This window comes from Falco punctatus (genome assembly GCF_963210335.1).
Source record: "Falco punctatus genome assembly, chromosome: 19".
Lineage (NCBI taxonomy): Eukaryota > Metazoa > Chordata > Aves > Falconiformes > Falconidae > Falco > Falco punctatus.
The window spans coordinates 4,882,188-4,898,392 of record NC_137599.1 but is presented as its reverse complement, the minus strand read 5'-3'; the positions used below and the strand labels follow the sequence as shown (position 1 = coordinate 4,898,392).

General features: G+C 41.9%; 1 protein-coding gene across 1 annotated transcript in view; it reads left to right on the top strand.

Moving 5' to 3' along the window:
- Nucleotides 1-16,205, top strand: part of LOC308055493 (acid-sensing ion channel 2-like) — a 103,820-nt gene that overhangs the window by 66,485 nt on the left and 21,130 nt on the right. The window contains exon 2 of the mRNA XM_080369469.1: nucleotides 1-16,205. This exon is cut by the window's left edge and continues 30,865 nt beyond it; it is cut by the window's right edge and continues 21,130 nt beyond it. The gene's annotated coding sequence lies outside the window, so the exon portion shown is untranslated.

Sequence of the window (16,205 nt, the reverse complement as noted above, 5' to 3'; positions counted from 1 at the left end):
AGCTGCTATGAGGAGCCAGAAGAGCCTTCTGCAATTACGTGTTAGCTCAGCACAGCATGTGAGGGCCTCCACCTTTCTGCACTGTCTCAGCACCACGTTTGCAAAGCAGGTACCATCCAGGCTCACAGAAATTGCTCACAGAAATTCTGTTTCTCTCAGTGCCCTCAGTCCATGTTTATCAAGTTTGCCAAATGTTAATGAAGCTGCAGAGGGTTAAAATCCAGAGAGTGACTGTGCTGAGAAAGACTCCCAACCCTCTGTCCTGGCTGGAGCAATTCCCAAGCTCACAGAGTGCCCCTGAGTAAAGTTCTGTAACTGAGCTGGGGACTGGATCTGAATTTGTAAGTGTGATGTAATGGCTGCTTCGTTGTCAGGATAAATGAGCAGCACAACTTTTCCAAACACACAGTTCTTGCAGACCGTCTGAGTTTCTTAAAGTCTTCCCTATAGACATATATCATGTCCGTTACCACTTTTGAGTGCGCTCCAGATCCACTGTTAATATTGGCCATAAATATGCTCCAACAGATAATGTCAAAGTAACAACCATCAGAAAAGGAAGTAAATAAATGAAGGTTGTGCATGCATGAGTGCTTCAAAGAGGTTCTGTCTCCTGTCCCACTGAATGACCCTGCAGAGGGCTTTCATCACCAGGGAAGACCTGGAAATCACTGATAGTTCCCTAGGGAGCCATGGAGAAATGGCACTGAGCTGTGAGCAGCCAGTAAAATATTGCACGGCTGAAACACGTTACTGGCTGCAAGTCTTGAAGGGTAGGTCTGGGATCTGCACAAACAGAAAAAAAACTCAAGACTTTTCTCTCCTCTGGTTGCATCTCTTCTGTGTTGTGTCCTGCAGTTAACCTTTAGGGGACAGAAAAGGCAGAGGTGCAGAATTCATCTCATGTTTCTCCGTAGACTGTGGAAAGAGCCTAAGAGTTAGCAGGATGATGTGTAGGTGGCCCACATGGGGTGTGATGTCTTCAGCACAGAGAAGCTTCATCCAGCGTTTATCAAGAGAAGACCATTGTGTTGTAGAGTTTATAGAAAGCTCTGGATACAGTGAAATAGTTTTGCCAAGGTAGCAATAATTTTCCTCCAGAACGCATAGTATTGGGCTATTGTAAATGCCATAGGTGAATTGTGGTGCATAAGGTCAAGGGACAATTGCTTTCATCTGTCTGAAATACACTCTGAGAGCCTATTAGTACATAGTGTTTAGTGTTATCCTGGCTGAGTTAATTCAGTCCACCTCTGGCCGAGTGCCACTACATAAACCTCGGTGACATTTTCATTTCCATTTCCAGCAGCCTTTGCTGGCAGCAGAGTCTCTGATTTCCTCCCACTCAAGTTTTAAAAACTTTGGGAGAGTCTCTTCTTAGTGCAAAACAATTTGATCGTCTTTCAGTGCCCAAGGAAACATTCTGGCAGGAACATCACTGAAAAGTACTGATACAATGAATTCCAGTGGGCTTTGTCTGTTTACTCTGTGTTGTCAGTCGGCACCTCCTGGAGATGGAGACCATACCAAGAGGGAATGAAAAGTGAGTTTATAGAGGCCTTTACTATTTCTCTGTATCACCTTCAATGATTGGTCACCCAGGGTTGTAGGAAGGGTCCTTGAATGTCTGTGGGACCTGCTCTAACAGAGAGGAATGTGTCTCTTCTCTTACTGGTTGACCATTAGCCTCCAACGCCCGTGGTTCATACCACTGCCAACAGGTTTTCCTGGAAATCTAACACTCTTCTGCAATCTTTCCTCAAATTTACTAGATTTCCCCTCCAAACTATAATGGGTGACAAGAGAACACCACCAGCAGCAGCTGATTTTGGCTGCTGTCATTCCCCTGTCTTTATCTCCAACACACCACTAGGCATTTCTTGCTTGCTTTGCCTAACCTATTTTCACACGCTCCCTTGCAATGTGATTAATTGTGTCCTGTGGGTGCCTGGTTTTCCTCATTAATTGTCAAGGGAGTCCAGATACTTGTTCAGATGGAGATGTCAACACTGAGGATGTTTACATTTGGGCAAAGATTATCAGTCTAGAGTGTCTAAGGGGTTAGATTCATCTCATCATGCTTTAGGTGTCCAGAGAGTAGATGTCAACACCGAGACAATACATTTAGACTTTTTTCTTCCTCAACACGGACAACTCATCCTCAGATGTTCAGAAGACAGGATGACTAATCTATCCTTTGGCTATGAAAGGAGTCAACGTGGCTAGCTGAGCTGTCAATACATATTTTGCAAATGACTCAGGGTGGGCTGGAGCTGAAGTGTCTCACACGGTTGCAGAGCGATGGCTGAGCTCAGGTCTACAGTCAAATGTCACCATTTGTCAGCAGCTCATCTGGCTCTGCTCTGCTATGGATGGTTTAGGGGAAAAAAAAGTATCCCCTGAGTCTAGTCCTTCAGGATCTGATGATTGAATTTCCCCAGACTCTAGCCATAGTAAAACCAAAATCAACGCCCATTTTGACTGTGATGCCTTGTCACAACAGTTTAGCAGCACACAGAGCACTCACGTCGGGCATCCGTATCTCAAAACATGCAAATAGCTCAGTCAGAAAGAAATAAGCCTACGCTGCCGGGGAAGGACCGAGGATACAGAGGGAGGTGATGTTGGCTGTTACCTTAGCAACAATCTCCATCTGGTAGTAATCTGAAGCAGGCAGTCTGACCCCTGGCAAAAATATTTAAACATTTAATGACTTAAATAACTGAATAATTCTAGGCTGTTATGAACAGGAGTAGGATGCAGCCCCAGCTGAACATCACTTGTAACTGCAATGGGTGAAGTCAACATGGTCTCGTTTCACATGCTTAGACATTGGCAGAGAAGGTGATATGAAAGTACATGCAAAATACTGCATTTGAAAGAAAATGGGCCTGATTTTCCACTTAGACCAAATTTATGTTATTCTAACTCTATGAGAATCGAGTTAGTATTTCTTTCTAAAATGAGACAAAGTGGTTTAGGGTTTTGGTAATATAGTGATATTAAGCTGTTATACAGCTTTGTTAATCTATAGATTTCAATACTCATTAATGCCACAGAAGGGGAGGGTGCAATTCCACTTGCATTTCACCTACTAATGTATTTTAAATCTTTTTTTATTATTATTACTACTTTATTTTGTGTTTAGGTGTGGCCGAGTAATTCTAGCTTGATGCCCTGGAGAGTTTGGCTCGGCCTTGAGCTTGTTTCACGGAGTCTTTAGGGCCCTTTTTGGCTGAAATCTTGTTAAGAAGTAATAGAAAGACTGTACAGGGCTGCATGCTTTAGTGGTCCGAAACCCCAGAAGCTTTATGATATATTCTAGAGTGCCATCTGTTGTTTCTTTACCTGGAATTAACTTAAAATCAAACCAAGATTTAGGTTGGAAGGCCACTTTGGAGATCCACAGAGTCTAAACCCCTGCTCAAAGCAGGGCTTGTATGCAGGCAAAAGCTCTTGCCACAGGCACGTTCTTCACAAAGGTTCTTCTACCTGAACCAAAGGGCTTTGCTCTGGGGGAGACTTCTGTCTTCACATGCATTTATTGTGTGGCTTCTTTCTGACTCATAGGAGGAAGGTACATTGCAATAGAGATTTATTTATTTATTTATTTATTTATTTTACTGTGTTCTGCTGGAACCTCTTATTGCTATAGGCCACTGATAGTTGACATTTTAGAAATTTTAATGTCCATCTTACTATTCATGCCTCATTTTCCATTGCATCATGTCTGTATATAGCTACCTTGCCACCTACTTTTCCCATGGTACAAGCTGTTTCATGCAGACCAGGTGAAACGTAGCACTGATTTCAGCCTTATCCTGTCCTGTGCCTTTCTTATTATTTAGTACAGAACTAGGACTCTGCCTGGGCTTTGGCCCATGCCGCCAGCAGCACCCCTCCCATTTGGGCTAGCGATCCATATTCCCTTCATAGCCCTGGGTAAATTCCCCAAGTTCTCAATATTCCCTGGGAAAACAAGCTGAAATACCTATTGCTTTTCACTAACCTTCATCAGAGCTCAGGATGACCATCTCAGAAGGAAGGACCTTTCTTAATTAACTCTTTAACACTGGCTGGGTCTGCCTGGGTAACCGTCACAGAAATGGCTTCTTACAGGATGTTTTAATTTGCTTCAAAGATTCCTGGCACTGGAGCTGCCAATGATGACAACTGTAGTGCTTCTCAGGATAAAAAGCACTGGGATAATATGGAAAAAAAAAAGAACTAGAGGTGACAGTCAGGCTGTTCCCTGACCTACTCTCTGTTCTGCAGTTTGCAAAAGGTGAGAAGACTGAAATAGTTCTTAAACTAGGGGAAGCAGCCAATTGCCACCCCTCAGCCCTTGATTGCTTTATTTCTTTGCATCAGTGATTCAAAACCTGCTCCCTGGAAGCTGGCCCAGATACATTCTCTGATGAGGTGTGTGACATTCCTCTCACCAATGCATAATGTCCAAGAAGCTGATGTGGTTTGCAGTAGTTAACTATCTCATTTCTTCACAGAAAGTTTGTTTTGCCTTTTAATATTTTTACAAACCAAGATTTACATGCAAGGAAGTCAGCATCATATATTACATTTTAACTGAAATGTTATTTAGCTGGCAGAGCCATGCCTTTCCCTCCCCGTTTACCCAAAGGCTCCTTGGAGATTCATCGGTTACTGGTTTTAATCAGAGGGGAGGTAAGAGGTCAGGGCATCTAAATTAATCTTATCAATCTGATGAGAAATTTAAGGCTTAGGAAGCTTGAAAGTCCATGCAGGGGCCTGATTCCGCATTTTATAACCTTATGAAACACAAAGCCTGTGCTCATAGAAAGCTGGTGAATGGATTTTGGGTTCTGTAGGCAAAATAAATTTTGGATCTGCACAGAGGAAGACAAAACTCCACTAGGCTAACAAGGTAGGATGAGCTGTGGAGAACTGGGTTTTCTGCCAGCAGAGAAGCAGAAGTGGAACTGCTAGGAAAAACATCATGCCTCCACGCCTTCCACCCCATCTTCACCTTGGTGGCGGCTGCCATCAGACAGCTGCATGTCTGTGCCCTGTTCTGATATGAAACACGTACATCAGTTATTCGGAGTGAAGATTTGGCCACCAGTTCCTTGGGCACAAGTAAAGCAAGGAATGGGGTCTGGGGGGCCCTTTGCCACTCCAGGCAGCTGCCTACTTGACCTAAGGTGAGATCAAGTCCTAGCCTTAAAAATGAGTGTTTGGGAATCCTAGTGCCTGGGGTTTTCACTTGCACTTGCCTGAATCGTTCAGTTCTGAATTACTCCTCTCATGCAATTCACAGAATATTCAGGTTTTGGCCACAGATCAGTAGGAAAATGTACACACTAATCTCATTCACTCATGTAATTTAGATTTTGCAATACAGTTTAAGGTTATCTCAATTCTTTGTTAGTATTTGTATAATGGAGAACAATCAGATACAAATACAGGTATCTTGAAGATCTTGTGACATGAAAAACCTTTGTAAAAACTGTGGGGCTCTTATTTTGTGATTTAAAAAAGTACAGTTCAGTACAGGTTTCATATTTATGTAAGGAACATAAAATCGAGATTTCTTTGCAGCGACCAAATAGACAACTGTGTGGGAATGGATACAAAGGCAAATGTAAGCTGAAAAGAGATAAATTAACTAAAAGCCTGGATCTTGTGCGTTCTATAGAGAAAACTCGGTTAGTTGAAATGAAAAACTTCTACGCATTATTTCTTTTCACTAAACCTATCCTTGGAAGAAGTCTTTGGTCAAAGTGGTGAAAGATTCCCATATCTGTATAACTAATATTGCAGCACGTGGGATGTGAAGCCGCGAGGGAATGGTACCATGTTCAAAACACTTAACACTCCAAGGACTGTGTTTTCTTGATGCATCCAGAGCAAAAACTCCAAGTGGAGTCTCCCATACCCCAGCTGAGTGTTCCAGTGCTCAGGCTGTTCATCATTCTAGGATGGATTGGTCTTTTTCTGTTTTTAATGAAACTTTTCAAAAGCTTCTGACTGCACTGATGCAAAATGAAAACAAATGTGCAAACCTCAAATAGTTTCACAATTCATCTTTTCTAGCCATGCCAGATTCTTGGAGTGTGTCATTAATCTTTTCAGTGGGATAGCTGGGTTTCTTACCAGGGATTTGCTTCTTGTTTACTTTGGAGCTGTAAGTCTCTTGTCTTCTCCCACACTCTCCATGGATAAATGAGAGGGAGCGCAAAGACCGTGCCTCTGACCAAGCCCATGTGCTGCTGCTGCTGGTTAGGTCCTGCCTGGCCAGTTCCTGGTGGATAAACCTTCATCTGGTGATGCTTAAGGACGTCAGCTGTGATATCCCTTTCCTGAATTTCAGCGGTCTCAGCGGTTTTGCAACTCTGTTCCTCAAGGGCTGCCAGATGTGGCTTTCTAACTAAGGAAGGGTCTCCAGCCTCGGTGGGATGCAATGTTCCCTGCCTATCATTCCTGCCTTATGTAAGGCTCACATGCACATCCATTTAACAAACTATTCCAGGAGCGAAGAGACTTTTCCAAATTTGGCATTGTTACAAGACCAGACAAAACATCCTCATGGAAATTACATGCTGCATGTGTGTTTGAGTTACCGGTAGAGCTGTGGTCTTTGTCTAATGGGAGCAGACATATGTGGACATAAGAGAAATTAAATGCATTAGCCTGGCTCCACGGTTACTAAGAAACAGAAGGATGCTGGTAGACTGTAGTTATTTCATTCCCAGATGAGGAAGGGATAGTCAAGCTGAAATAAAAGTTTCTTTTTTTAAAATGGTTGTATTTCTGTAATGCAAGAACAAGCACCCCTATTTAACCTGCACAGCCAGTAAATGGTTCTGTTTGTTTTGCACGCTCTATCATTTCAGCAAAAGTTGATATGCACCTTTGTTTACTTAATTAATTTTTCTCTTTTGTTTTATTAAACCACATTGCCTTCAGCAGATCATGTTTTGTTCTCAGTAGGTAAAAATAATGAAAAGAAATTACTCCAGATGAAGCAAAAGTTTGCACCTTCTTTGCAACTGAACTTCAAAAATTAAGAAGGCAAGTCAGAGACAGAAACAAAGGTGAGTTTCAGGTTTGCCAAACAGTCTTATCCTTAGAAGGGGTGAGGACTTTTTCAGCCAGTGTCTACTCAGTCACCTCTCTGCAGGGGACACCAGACTCACTAGGCAGCCAAGGGAGCGGAGGAGAAACACCACTGCCTCTTCCTTCATTCCCTCGGATTTCACTAGCCAGCTGCTTGGGGAACATCCCCGTTGCCTCGAAAGTACCCAGGGAAGGAAGGCACCAGGCTGCACCTGCAGGATAAGCAGCAAAAAGCTTCCCTTGGGTAAGGCTTTCCTGCTGCCACCCGCTGCCATTCATGCAGGCTCCTTGCTGCCTCTCTTAGTCATCTCTGCCCACCCGCTGGTGTTCATCTGATCTTTCTTGCTTACAGACAGGCCCATTTCTTTCTCTGTGTGAGCCCTGGCAGAGAGTTTCATCCCATTCAGCTGTTAATATTTGATTATGCCTCTAGTGAAGTGAACACTCATTACGTTAATTTCAGCAACAATATAAACATCAAAGGACTGAATTACTTGTAATAGCAGAATGTGATGGGCTGGCACCAATGCTTATTTATTGCTTCTGCCACTGTCGCTGCTGTTGAGGACAGAGCATGGCTTTGGGGGAAACTTGTAGGTGCTGCATTGCAAATCTGACTTGTAACAAGTGACTCTGAAATAGTGACTCCTGCAGAGGTTTGCAAGACCTGGCGTGAGCATGGGGTCTGACTCTCCTCAAATATGTCGGCTGTGGGAAATAATGGATACAGATAAGAGTTAAGATTTCACTGTGCTCCTTATATCTCTCTCGAAGACTGACAGCCCTCAGCTGCTATATGCTCACTGGTTCAGATGAGCACTAGAACTAGAAGATTTGGGATAAATTCAGATCACTAGGAGCCTTGTATTTCTAATGGAAAACTGTGTTCTTTTCTTTTGTTCTGCTTTTCCCTTTCAAATCGCTCCAATTGATTTCCATTGAAATTATAAATAAACATTTTGTGGGGATGTTTAGATTTTGACTGCGGCATACCTTTTGTGCAGTCTAACCTTTTGGTTTCCTCTTGCTGCTGGTTGACTGCAACAAGCCAAAAGGCTTTATTTTGACTTTTGCTAAAATTACTTACATTCTGTTAAAACCTGAAAGTTACTATTGATGATGAATGTGGCACAGGCACTGTTTTTATAATGTAAAGCAATATTGTGACATGCATATGTTGCCATAACTTTCCTATATAAACAAAGTTTGAAAGGAAACAAAAATATTTCCGTATTTCACACCAGTTCCACAGGAAATTACTTCGAAGCTTGTTTTCATCCCTAGTTGCAACTAGTATCAATTACTCCTGAAAATATTGTTTCTGGCTGTCTCTGTTACCTTCCTTTAAATAACAAACCTTTCCATGTTTTCTCATGCTACTCTGCACCTGGGTTCCCACGTTCATTACCCAGCACTGCCCAAACCCCTGCAACTGGCTGGTTTCTCACATTTCCAGTAGCACCATCACTCTCTTGATTTTCACAGCAGGTCGTACAAGGACTCTGCAACTGGAAGAGCTGCGCTAATTGATTGCCTCATTTAGCTCTTTGAAAACTGAAACAATTGCACAAAGTCCCTGGTTCAGTAATGGATGAGGATTTGGAAGCCGATGAAAGGCTTCAATTTTGTGGGGCATGACATATAAATATAGTAACTGTTGTTTTATCTCCTCTAAGTATAATTACCTAGTCAGATGAGCGATTATAGCACTCACGGTATTTGCTCTGGAATTAAAGTACTTGCAGGGCTATGAAGTACTGTACATGCTCTGGTAAATCAAATCAACTTGAACATTACATTGTATATTATAAAGTCCAGAGCAAGAACAGGAGGCAGGGAACCTGATTCACAAGAGATTTCAGGGAATTCACCTATTTGAATGGTCTCATGGGTCTTGTCTTTGCTATCCCTTTCACTCCCTGGATTTTGGGTCATTCTCATTTCTCCCAAGTCAGATTAGATTTATCAGATGGATGAAGGGATGTGTAACCATCCAGTACAGCCCTCTCATCATGCAAGCACCTATCTGTGACCCTCTGCAGCTTGGTACAACCTTCCAGTTCTTCCTGCGCATTTCCCACACTGGATGCATCCCTGTTCAGACACTGGAGCTAGGTACCAACCTCTGCATTTGAGTTTTGCCCTGTTTGGACTGCTGTCTGCTGCAGTTGTAAACTCATTCCTCAAAACTAAAATTCATTTGAAGACCGTGTTAGAGAGGAAAGAAACTATTTACTCCTCCCGCCTCTGTTCTTACAAATGTCTCTCTATATTTTCATTCTCCTTGAATGCTTGGCAGAAATTCTTCACAGACATTCTAAATATTGCTAGCAGTTCCAGGTAGCAGGACAAGTATTATTGCTTTACAAATGGAATTGCCTGCTTTCTTTCCTTTTCTGTAGGGCACTGCATGAGGAATGGCTGAATGGTGTGCTGAGAGTGGCTTGGGTACGGCTCATGTACTCTCTATCAGGTTATTTCCATTTCACATTCTAACAAGTCTTGGTAAAATGGTCATGCATTTGCTGGAGTCATATCTCCAGCTCAGAGCACATGTACAGAACAGCATTTTATAATCTCTGTCTTTACTGTAGACATGCTTTAAATCTTCTGTGTCAATATGTGATGGCTGCTTTATACTTGACATCTCAGACATCCTTTAAGAATGCCTGACTAGAGAGGAAAACAGTCTTATGAAACAGCATGACACCAGGAATCACGCCTTTGGGTTCCTGTTCTACACTTAATAACTAATTTCAGTCTCTTGATGCCTCAGTTTACCCATCTGAACATTAATGTATTCCTGACAAGGCAATGAGATACTTTGGTTATGGAGCCTTGCACAGCTAGAAATGATGCTGATGTTTTTCTTTAGCATTTGACTGGCTGGCTGAGATCAGAACAACTCTGATCAACACTTCTTAATTTTTTTACATTGCAGGAATTGTTAGTGTTTTCATGGTGTGTGTTTTTCTGAGCAGTGAGCATCTGACGTGTACTGAAATAACCAAAAGAAATACAGAAAAGTTGCAACGTTGTATTAACTCATCCACTGCCATTTATTAAAGTCCAGTGTAAGTGGAAATTCTGTCAGTCCAATTAACTTTAAAGCAGGCACTATAAAATGCTTACACAGAAGGTAAAAGCGAACACACTGTCCATCCCAACTGTTTTTCAAAAACGTGCTCGAGGCTGTTGAAAGTGCTCTGAAGTGTTAATGTCGAACTTGACTTGTTAAATGAGTAAGCCCAGCTACCTGGGGATGCCTCCTCCTTGTTTCCTTTGATTTTGCGTGGTTCCCCAGGTGCTGAGCACAGGGGAAGATCAGCCCCTGTTAGTAAGTGTGAATGACAGCGAAGTCGGAGGGGCCTTATCAGCACTCCCACGCTGGCACTGGGATTCTGGCTGCAGAAGAAAAGCCGTTGTCGCCATGGTCACCGAAACAGGGAAGACTAATCAGAAAATATCGATAGAGTAAAATGTCAGCAACTGAAAACTAAACTGGCACATGATCTTTAAAGAAGCGTGGTGAATCATCTCTTAGTTGTGATAGGTGAGGTGATCTCTGACTGCAGGGAAGCTTTGGCTTCAGGGGAACCCAAGGGGTAATTTGCATCTTTCATTATTATTATTATTATTAATAGCAGTGTCACAATGCTCTTGCAGCATCCCAGTGCGTTTAGATGCTGGATAAACAGAAAACAGAACCAGCAACAGGTTCTACGAGTTTACTGTCTGAGTACCAGGCAGGAATAGGAGGGGCTGGAAAGACTGAGCAGAGACCCAGAATATTTTAGTCCCAAGATTGCTGAGCCCTGGCACACTCAGCGCCAAAGCTGAACGCCAGGCAAGGGCACATCCACCTGGGAACTGTGCCACGTGTAGGGACAGGCCAATGTTGCTGCTTTAGGTCCTGCCTTGTCTAGTCCGCGCCTGCGGTATTTGCTGCAGCATAACGTAGCCCCAGTGTCGCCTGGCAGTTAAAACACCCAGCGTGATGCTGCAGCCCCTAACCACTGCCATGGGACAGCGGTGATTTGGGAAGATATGTAATACAGCCTGCTCTCCCGAAAACTAATCAAGACCTTACAAGTTAGCCCATTTATCATTCCAGAGGGGAATTTTCTCATCAGTTTCCAAATCAGAACCTCCTCAAATCCCAGAGCTAATCAGACACTGATTTACTGCTTGGTTTTGCTATATAATTTGCAAAAATACATCCACAGGCTTGGCTGTAATGGCAGTGCCTTTATATTCTGTAGTTCTCTGAATATATCTGATTACATTAGTAAGAGTATCAAAGTAGTTGTTAAATGGAAAGGACAACTTCAATAGGCCCAAGTTTACTGCTTAGAGGAACTGTAGTAGGAAAAAAGGAATGCAGGTAATTCACCAGCTAATGCAATTTTTTATTGTATGTATGCCACACAGAAGTAGGTACTTTGCAAACACACTGCAATGTGGTTTTGCTTCTCTCAGAATATTTAAATGGTCTTATTTTTTTAAAATAATACATTACCTGTGTCACATTGAGTTCTGTCTCTTCAGTGTTCAAGATAAGTGTCCCAGGATGGGCTTTCCTTTGGCATGAGATGTGATTGAGCAGAGACAGGATCTGAAAGATTAAAAGGGCTTATCTTGCCATGAGAGACAGGGGAACTTCTAGGGGTCTCTTCATTAATGCGATTAGGTCTGCAGGTACAGTCTGATGCTCTCTCAACATGTCAGGTATAAGTGATATGGTGGGCACTGATTTCTACGGCAGAGATGAGGTTTTAGTTCAGTTCTCCAAGATTCCTTTCTAGGAAATCTCATGAGAACAACACATTGAGATGATTTATTTTCAAGGAGAAGAGGAAGACAAGCACTTTTGTGGTAAGGCAGTTCCTTTTCAGAAACCTCCAGGATGAAAATGGACCTTCTTGAACTTAGAAAGAGGAGAAAAAAAAGGAAAGAGAAAAAAAAAAGGTGCTTTGTTTGAACTTTTTAGGCAAGTAATTGTCTGTTTTCCAATTTTAAATGAGATCTCCTCTCCATGTTCAAAAGACGTTCAAAAAAATTCAAAAAAATATAAATCCATATATGAATATAAATTCAACATTCATATGGGCTGAATAGGAGTCTTCTGTCCTACTTTATGTTAAAGTACTAAGCAAATACCGCAAGGGCCCTCCCTCTTCTCATGCCCTTCCCAAGCCTCTCAGCTGGGGTGACTGCCACCAGCCCTGTACTCAGGGAGGTGATGTTTTTCCCTTATATGACTAAGAACCTGTCACACACTCACTTCGGCAATCTTACCGCAGGGCACTGTTGCTGTGAGAAGGGGAGAAATGAGTAACAAGGGCAGTAGCAGGGGAGAGGGAGGGAACATGAGCCACCACAACCATTTACCAAGACCCAGTGAGAGAACTGGGCACTTAGAGAACCAGGGTATGCAGTGTGCAGCCTGACAGGCTCATGAGACAGAGCAAACCCAAATTATTTTATTTTCCCTAGTATGCTATTTTAATAACTTGCTAGTGCTTGTTACCACACCATTAAAAAGTGTGGCAGACAGAATGGCTATTTACGGTTACACAGTCGTGCTAGGATTTCAAGTTGTTAATGCTGTTAGCTCTAATTCTGATGTAGATGTTTTGGTCATTTAATCATATAGAAAAAGATTCTTTCCCCTTTAATTCCAGGGGGGTTTCAGGTGTGTTCTTCAGATATATAATGCATATATTAAAACCATGGTGGTCATTCTGCCTGCTAGGTAGACTCTGAAATGACCCTTGAACTGCTGTATGATCGCTGCATTGTTATTGCTGGATGTTCTGATGATCATTTTTTAAAAAGGACTATGCAATGAGTAGGAAGTTAGTTTGCACTATATTATAATTAATTCAGAATAAATCTGACTGTAATCAGGATGTTTTGATTGCAGTCTAGTCAGATTTCTGGATGTCCTTTTTAGCCATGACATCATGCAAACCTGGTTTTGACACCATTAGAAGTGAGGAACTGAGAAGAGAGCTAAGGATGTTGGAAGCACTCACGGACAGCTAAGCCTGGGGAAGACTACTTAAGCCAATTTGGTTCGTTCCTGCTCACAGGCAGAGATCACACATCGGAGGAGACAGTTTAGGGGACAAATTTCCAGATTCGAATTCACAGTTATAAATTTACAATCAGGGCTGGGATTAATTTTTCCTATCAGTGTTTCCAACACAAAATTCTAAGAGATGTTATCAGTGTCAGAAGATTTTAAAGGTTATGTAGAATGAGCCAAACCATCTTTTGTTGCCTTAAAATATCCTGACTGCCTCCTCTCATGAAGCTAACATAGAAGAGATTGCTTTGGGATATTTCTCATAATCCTTGTCATCCATTTTTGACTGTTGCAAAAGAATGAAGGGTCCACATTATCAGCAAAACTGTTTTGAAAGAGTCTTAGTTTTGACATAAAGAAGGCAGGATAATTAATCAGTGCAGTGACAAGAAAAGATATGGTTAAGTTTTCATAGAAAAATGTATCTGGATATAAATCCAAACTGTTTATTCAGGCCTTGTCTTCAATAATCTCTTCTCTCTCATCCCAAAAAATGTCAGCAGGTCCTCCAATTCTTTGTTCCTGAAGCCTTTCAAAGGACTTTTCCCTGACAGCCAACAAGCACACTGATGAAACACTAACTCTGCTTGCTCATTTACAACAAGTACTTTTGGCAGCTTAATGCACGTACACGTGTTTTCTCAAATGCATCAAACAGCAAGGTTCAGAATGCAGGAGAAATCTGCGTTGTTGGCACAGATTTGTTCCTTACGGATAACACAACTGCATTTGAATAATTTTCAATGCAAACTATTTTCTAGCAGACAAACATAATGGTCCCATCTAAAAGTCATGGCAGGTGCCCCAGCTACTCAAACACTACAGAGTTTAGCTCAGCTTAGCATTTGTGTTGTCCCATATTCACCATGTTCACCACCTGGCTGGTGGTCTGATAGAAATGAAGTGGACAGAAGCTAAGCAGTACTTGCTTTCTGCTGAAATGTTTTAAAGGCAAGTCCACCACAGCTTTCCTCAGTGGTAAGAAGTAAATAGTTACGTGTGGTATTCAGGAGCGAAATGGCAGCTGGACCTTGGAGAACGTCTCATTCTTTCTCAGAGTGGTGATTCCTTCTCAAAGTGTGGCTGAACTCCAGTAGTTCAGAGTCTCTCCTTGTATCATAGGTTTGTTATGAGCTATAAAGTGGAGGTCCAGGAGAACCTCCTCATAGGAGGAGTGGCACAGAAGTCACTGGTGTCTGTAGCAAAACCTGGTAATTTCTGCTACTACTTTTCTGCTACCTGAAGAAAGGTATTTTCCACAGGGTCAGAAAGGAGGTTATTTCACATATAGCCTTCATCAATGACTTAAATCCCATGGTGATTTTTGTTTAGCCTTTGAAAGAGAAGGACTGCCGTGCTGACAAGTGATTCTTCCTTTTTATTGTAGCACTGGAGCATAAATGAGATATGACAGAAAATCTTCAGGTTGCCTTTGGCATAGTTTTGTGTTAAATGCTCCTTTAAATTGAAGGTTTTCTGCACAGCAGTGGCAGGACTCACCAGGTCTAGTTTCCTTTTCTGTGTAGAGAATTTTCTTTTTTTTCCAATTTGGGTTGAATAGGAGTCTTCGTCTTCTGTCCTACTTTATGTTAAAGTACTAAGCTAAATAAATAGGATTTAGATTATTAGAATCCCTTGGTGCACATCTGAAGCATCTCACAAAGCCATTAAGGATGGATAAGAGCTTATTTGGGTTCTGATGAGGTCCTTATGCTATAGTCTACACAGATTTGATAGCTTTGCTTTGGTATCAGCGCTCAGAAGTGTGTGCTCCCGGTCCTTGACCAAAGGCCTCATGAGCTGAATCCACCTCTAGTGTCCTGGACTGCAGTCAGGTTTGCTTATTAGGGGAAATGCTTGGTGCCCCATGCCTATGGGAAAATGGGGAATTTGGCCTCCAAACTGCACCTCTCATCAGACACAGCATCACAGCACAAAACACTCTCAGTAACGATATTATTTTGCATCCTTGATAACTTTGCCATCTATATTTTTTTCATGTGTAGCCACTGTGAAAATTATTAAAAACACTGTACAAACTCCACATCATTTAAACAAAGCTTCTGGATTACAATGACTCTATTTAAAATCAAAGACAAGCATTGAGGCCAGAGCTAAGAGAAACATCTGCAACTTCCTGGCAATTGACAAAGACAATTACATTTTCATCATTAAGAGATTCTTTTTCTAAACTCTGTGGTTCTAATTATAATTAGGCATTCATACATGCACATCTCTTGCAGGACACTGAATTGATTTAGCACTTGCAGTAACCTTTTTTTTGAATGCTTATGCACAAAAATGTGTGAAATCCTGTCCTCAAATAATGACAGAATTAATTTTCTTTTGTCTGATTCACTGACTTCTTTGTTGTGCAACAGACCCAGAATTTAAGGCTGAAATCAGACCCCTTTAAGAAAAAAAAAAAAGTTTCTGATTCAACCCAGTGCTGGAGAATCTGCTTGCATTTGGAAATTGCATAGTTCTTTTAGAGTTCATTCACAGGTTCAAGAGCTGCTCTGAAAGGGGGGTTTATGTAGGGTGTTTGTGGAGGTTGCTTTCTTGGGAATCGTATCACAGTTTCATATGAGGAGTGACACAGGAAAAGAACATTATGGTCACTGTTAACTTGTTATCCTCTTGTTTGAGAATATTATTTTATATGAAATTTAGCTTTCCAAATAGGATTTAGGTACTGTATTTTAAGAAAGGAAAACTCTGGGGTATAGCATTTCCAGGAAAGGAGATCCTACAGTTGCCTCAGCTCTAACCTCTTTATTTACCCCTCACCTACGCAGATGACAAACACCTCAAGGAGGATACAGCTCCTCGTCCTCCAGGCCCCGTGGTCTTCTGGCAAGATTAAGTGCCAACGTGGTTTCAAAGCATCCCGTCTGGTAGTAGCTATGTGCCTGGGCATATCCTTGGTCCAGTTTTCTTGGTGACAGTATCCAAACTGGTGGCAACTGTGGTATGTGTGTGCAGACATCACCGTATAGCAAGGATCCCTGGAGAATTT